At 43.6% G+C, this 6,000-nt stretch overlaps 1 non-coding gene across 1 annotated transcript; it reads right to left on the bottom strand.

Moving 5' to 3' along the window:
- Positions 1-1,403: 1,403 nt before the first annotated feature.
- On the bottom strand, positions 1,404-1,594 carry LOC112443530 (U2 spliceosomal RNA). Its single transcript, XR_003031943.1, has one exon. It is a non-coding gene; the product is annotated as a U2 spliceosomal RNA (small nuclear RNA).
- Between the last annotated feature and the right edge of the window lie 4,406 nt (positions 1,595-6,000).

Raw genomic sequence — 6,000 nt, 5'->3', positions numbered from 1 at the left:
ATTTTAAGGGACTTGGGGGAAAGTTGGGGCATCTTATTTGTAAATATTTTAAAGTCATTTATTTCTTATTAATGGATGTTTTCATATAGAAAGTGTTTTTGTTACTCAGAGATATTTTCCCCCATCTTTGTTTTCCTTTGATGGCCCTTTATTCTTCAATAATGAAACCCAGGAGAACATTCACAGTTTTCAACCATTCCATGGATTCTGAGCTAAATTGCCTCATGGTTTAGCACAGGCAGTGGAAATATGATGAATTGGGTGAAACATTACTGTGCAGACACTTTCTGCTTTCTACAGATTCCTGCATTTAAAGAAACATACAGAAAACAAGGGCTTGGGAGGAAAAAAATGTCCATTACAGTTTATACTATAATAGAATATGTGAATAAAAAATCTCCATTTTTTTAAGTCAGTGAGTCCCTGAGGATTGTGGTACATCCTCTATAGAAAGCCGCCAAGAGATCTGATGAAAGGCATATCGCGTCAGAGAAATGAACCGTGTAGTTTGCAATCGACAGAAATACATCAGCTGAACTGAACTGACAGATAATCTCAGTGTCATATTTTGGCATGCCTTCTCAGAATAAGCAAGGAGTCTTTTCTTCCCCCAAAAGAAGCTGACTAATTTTTAAAGTGTTTGGAATAGCAGAGATCTTTCCTGGTGTGAGCTGGAAAGGTCTTTTGAAAATGTATCATTGACGTTAAATAAAAAGAGCAGTCTTGGGATTTTTGTCCTTCAGACTGGAGATGGGTAATGCCAAAGAGGTTTCAGAGGCAAAGCCAAGAGTTTATGTCATCCTTAAGACGGACAGAGGGTAAATGTAGTAACATTGTGAAACAGACGAAAAGTGACCTTTTATGAAGTATGGGTTAGGCTCACATGGCAGTGGCACCCCACTCCAGGACTCTTGCCTGGAAAATCCCATGGATGGAGGAGCCTGGTAGGCTGCAGTTCAAGGGGTTGCTCGACTTCACTTTCTTTTTTCACTTTCCTGCACTGGAGGAGGAAATGGCAACCCACTCCAGTGTTCTTGCCTGGAGAATCCCAGGGACGGGGGAGCCTGGTGGGCTGCCGTCTATGGGGTCGCACAGAGCCGGACACGACTGAAGCGACTGAGCAGCAGCAGCAGTACTAGACCTATGTACTTCACAGGCCTGAGCAGAGCAAAGCCAGCTGCTCGTGCAGTCTCGTGGTGCGGCCAGGCCTTCTGCTGGAGGGTCGGATGTCCTCCACCGTGCGGATGGGGTGAAAGAGCATTTTTTTTTTTTTTTTTTTTTTAAGAAAAAAGAAAAAAAGAAAAAAAACTAGAAAAAGATAAAGAAAGAAAAAAAAAAAAAAGGAAAAAAGAAAAAAAAACAAAACCAATTTCTGCTTTTAGGTACTCCAGTGATATCCCCTGAGGGGGTGCACCATTCCTGGAAGTACTGCAATACCAGGTCGATGCGTGGAGTGGACGGAGCAAGCTCCTATTCCAACTCCCTGCTCCAAAAATCCATTTAATATATTGTCCTCGGATAGAGAACGTATCAGATATTAAACTGATAAGAACAGATACTACACTTGATCTTAGCCAAAAGGCCGAGAAGCGATTGAAAGAGCATTTTGAAAGCTGAGGGAAAAACACAGATCTTCTATCCAACTTTCAAATCCAGTTTTATTGAAAACCATCACCATCAGATGTATGTACACTAAAATACTTGACTTTTAACTTTGTTTTTTGTTGAAAAAAAATTTTTTTGGCCACACCATATGGCGCGTGGGATCTTAGTTCCCTGACCAGGAATCAAACCCTCACCCCCTGCAGTGGAAACTCTGAGTCTTAACCACTGGACTGCCTGGGAAGGCCCTTGACTTTTAACTTTAAGCCAAAAATATAAGCAACAAACTGGTAAGGACTCAGTAGCATTCTTCCAACAAATAAGCAGTTTGTTTTTGCTTAGAATTAATTGACCAAACAATCTTGATCTGACAGTTCCAGGATGAGAACACTAATAAACCACATCGGAACTCTGCCATGATGGCAAAGCATCGCGTTCTGGTACTTTGATCTTTTCATATGCTCCTTGCTGTAGGGGAGGAAGACGTTTTCCTCAACCTTTGTAGGGTCCATGGCTGGGCCTGAAGATTAAACTGCTGAAGATTGACGGGAGAAAAGCACACACATTTATTTATTATGTGACACAAGAGAACCATCATGAAATGAAGACCCAAGGAAATGGTTAATTAAACCTGAGTGTTTTTAAATTAATTTTTATTGGAGTATAGTTGATTTACAATGTTGTGCTAGTTTCTGCTACGCAGCAAAGGGAATGAGTCTCCGCTCTTTTTTCTTTTCTTTCTTTTTCTTCGGGCCGTGCTGTGCAGTTTGCACAATCACTGGTTCACTGAGCAGGGGCTGAGCCTGGGCCCCCAGCAGTGACAGCATGGAGTCCTAACCACGGACCACCAGGGAATTCCCACATCCGCTCTGTTTTAGATTCTTTTCCCATATGGGTCATTACAGAGTACTGACTACACTTTCCCTTGTTACACAGTAGGTCCGTATTCTTTTTCTACAGTAGTATGTGGGCTTCCCTGGTGTGGCTCAGATGGTAAAGAATCTGCCTACAGTGCAGGACACCTGGGTTCAATCCCTGGGTTGGGAAGATACCCTGGAGAAGCTACCCAAAACTGGAAGTCTGTACTCTTTGACGCTCTTCACCTCGTCTCACCTGCACACCTTGCCTCTGGCAACAATCAGTCTGTCTTCTGTATGCATAATTTTGCTTTTAATTTTTTTTAGATACCACATATAGTGAGATCATACAATATTTGTCTTTCTGTGTCTGATATTTCACTTTGCGTAGTGCCCTCAAGTTCCATACATGTCTCAAACGGCAAGATGTTCTTCTTTATTCTGGCTGAAAAATACTCTATTGTATGGGTATTTGTATGTAATCTACTATATTTATGTATATATACATACCATATTTTCTTCATTCATTCATCCATCAATATATACTTACTTTTTTTTTCTTAGTATTTCTCTACTTACCAAGACAACTAGGAGTTCAGAGGGATAGTTAAAAGAAAGTAGCAACATAAAGCTGGATGTGGTTAAGTACCGACTGAGTGGGCCTGCTCCCCAGGGCTGTGTTCCTGGTGAACGCAGGAGGCGGGCCGGGGCCTGTGCCCTGGCGGTGGGCAGGGTTAGGACAGGCTGAGAGGAGGGGAGAGGATGGCAAGTCCCTTCTTTTTCTGTGTTTTGTTCCATAGAAAACCATATGGATTCTCTTTGGAGTTGCTTTTTTTTTTAACTTTTATACTGGAGTAATAGCTGATTAACAATGTTGTGATAGTTTCAGATGGTCAGCAGGGGCTACATTCTTGAGTTCCGTTTCTTGGACTGCTCTTAGGAAGAATGTTCTTCTGTTCTCCTGTTTGCTGGACTAAAGCAGTATCTCAGCAGTAGCTGTAAGACAGCCTGCATCTGAGCATTTGAAGTCAGAAAGTCAAACAAGAACTCCAGCTTGGCTCCACCACCTGGAGAAGTCATTGAACTTCTCTGGGTCTGTTTTCTCATCTGAAAAAAACAGGGTTAATGCTTTCCACCGCCCAGGCTTGTAGAGATTGAGAAATTTGCCCACAGTGAGAAAATGTTGGCAAATCAATTAAGATAGTGCCTACGACATAGGAAGGCTCAGTCGATGAATGTGTTCTCTTCCCGCTTCATAGGCCACAGTCGATGGGCTTGTTTTTTGAGTCGGGGACACGCAGCATGGCTCCTGACAGCACGTGAACGAGGGGGTACCTCTGCCGAAGTGCTGGTCTCTGGAATCGTGGGCAGCTTTCCCGGAAACCTAAGCCTGACCTCTCGCTGGTGGCTGCCCACAGACCCTCTTCCCTGTCTGGAGAATGAACGGGGACCCTGGGGGTTGCAATTCCCAGCACATTGCCATCCACGTGCCTCGTGAGCCCCAGAACACATGCACGCTGTCAAGAGGATTAAGGGGCGGCAGAGTTCAGGACTGAAAAGTGCTGAGGCCAGGCACATATGTTAAGCGAAGACATTTGTTAGCCAAGGACAAGTGCATATTGCTAGGTAATCAGAAGTTTCCCAGGGAGCTAGCCCAGCATGGAGCTACACTCATTTTTCTTGCATATATTTTCTGGATGGCCTTCTAAATGCAATGGTAATGCAGTCGGATGTGGCAGACATGCTGGCTCTCTGCTGGCCGACAGAAGGGGAAAAAATGGTTTTTTCTTAGGGGGAAAGTCGCTTCTTAGGGGAGAATCTGGTTAGGGAGCTTGTTCTAAATCTAGAAATTGAAGAAAGTGGGGGCGGGGGGAGGGTTGCACTATCATAGGTCCCCCGTGAAGCGAAGGTCGCTCGGTCGTGTCTGGCTCTTTGCGACCCCATGGACTATACAGGCCATGGAATTCTCCAGGCCAGAATACTGGAGTGGGTAGCCGTTCCCTTCTGCAGGGGATCTTCACAACCCAGGGATCGAACCCAGGTCTTCTGCATTGCAGTTGGATTCTTTACCAGCTGAGCCACCAGGAAAGCCCCTAGCGAGCTAAATAGCATCCCTTTGAAAGCCAAGTGTGATTTTGGATTGAATCAGGATCATACCCATAAGTCCTGTGTCCTTAAGCTCTAAGGGTTCTGTTGAATTAATAATAATAAGAAGAACAATAACCACAGATGACAAAATACTGCCAGTCAGAGAAACGTTTCCAAGTCCAAAACCCCTGAAAACCTCAGAAGGTAGAACCAACCTGTTTTAACATTTGCTGCTAACACGGGAAGGGGGCCCCTTTTGTGGGGCTCTGAGGAATTGGTTCTACCGGGCAGCCAGTCTGGCTCAGCTTGGCCACCGCCTTCCGTGTCTGCAGGGGCCTCTGTGCTGTTTTTTCCCCTGAACACTCAGAGAGTCAGTCAAGAGGGACTGGATTCGTGTTTAAGAAAGTGTTAATTCTGTGGGAGATGAAGTTGGGGTTGGTGCTGGGTCAGAGCCTTAGAGAAGCTCTTAGAGGTGAGAAAGTGATGTTATTGTTACTACCCTCTTTCCCTCTTTTTCTCGCCTTATAAACAGTGAAAAAAGGGTCAGTTTTTGGAATGCTTGAAAATAGCCTTTTCACACTCTAGGCAGCTGACACCTCTTGTTCGGGGTGGCCTACAGACCGGAAAGTTGGATAGTCGCTGTGGAAAAGGAAAATTACAGGTAGTTTTAACCGTGTGAAGAAAAAGGAGATACAGTTCTTCATCGTTATTTATTGATGGTGCTATATGCAGATTCCATCTCGATGGGAATCTGAGCCTTTGAAGGGTGACGTCCTAGGACACCTCAGAAAAAGGACCCAGTTAACTAGAGTGGAGGATTCAAGGTGATAGAAGGAAGATTTTCTTCAGGGGGGTTTTTACCACCCAAAGCCAATAGAGTAAACTTTCTCTGCCCCTGAGGGTCATTTTATTTCTGAAGTTACTGATTAATTGATGTGGTGAATTCTAGTCCCCTTCCCTCCCTACCATAATCAAAGCCTAGATTTTTGTTTGGTTTGCTTTTCAGTGTAAGGACTGAGCATCAAGTTATCACTGAGTAATCTAGGTCAGACATTAATTTCAATAGCTTTTTTCGTTGTTGAATATTTCAATGGAAATTGAAATTTAATTCTGTACTTTTAAAAACATTTGAAACAAAATATTTTAGGGTGTTCTGGTTGCCTGAGATAGTTTATATTGTGATATCTATAAATATGCAGTCAGGCTGAGAAGGTTTGGCTGATATGTTAAAAGTTAGAGTGAATTAAAAGCATATTGTGACACATTAAAAAGTAGATATGCCTGGCTGTAGAAAACTCGGAAGAGGAAATCATGATTGCAGTGGTTTTTCACCTGGGGCCTGTGGAGGGCCGTTAGAAACTCTGTGACCGCTCCAGGATTAAAAGCAGGGTTTGTGTGTCTGTGCTTTTGTCTCAGGACAGAATGGGTGGCCTTCATCAGATTCTCAAAAGTG

Source organism: Bos taurus, chromosome 22 (assembly GCF_002263795.3).
Source record: "Bos taurus isolate L1 Dominette 01449 registration number 42190680 breed Hereford chromosome 22, ARS-UCD2.0, whole genome shotgun sequence".
Taxonomy (NCBI): Eukaryota; Metazoa; Chordata; class Mammalia; order Artiodactyla; family Bovidae; genus Bos; species Bos taurus.
The sequence above is the reverse complement of the archived record's forward strand: the minus strand, read 5'-3'. Positions and strand labels throughout refer to the sequence as shown.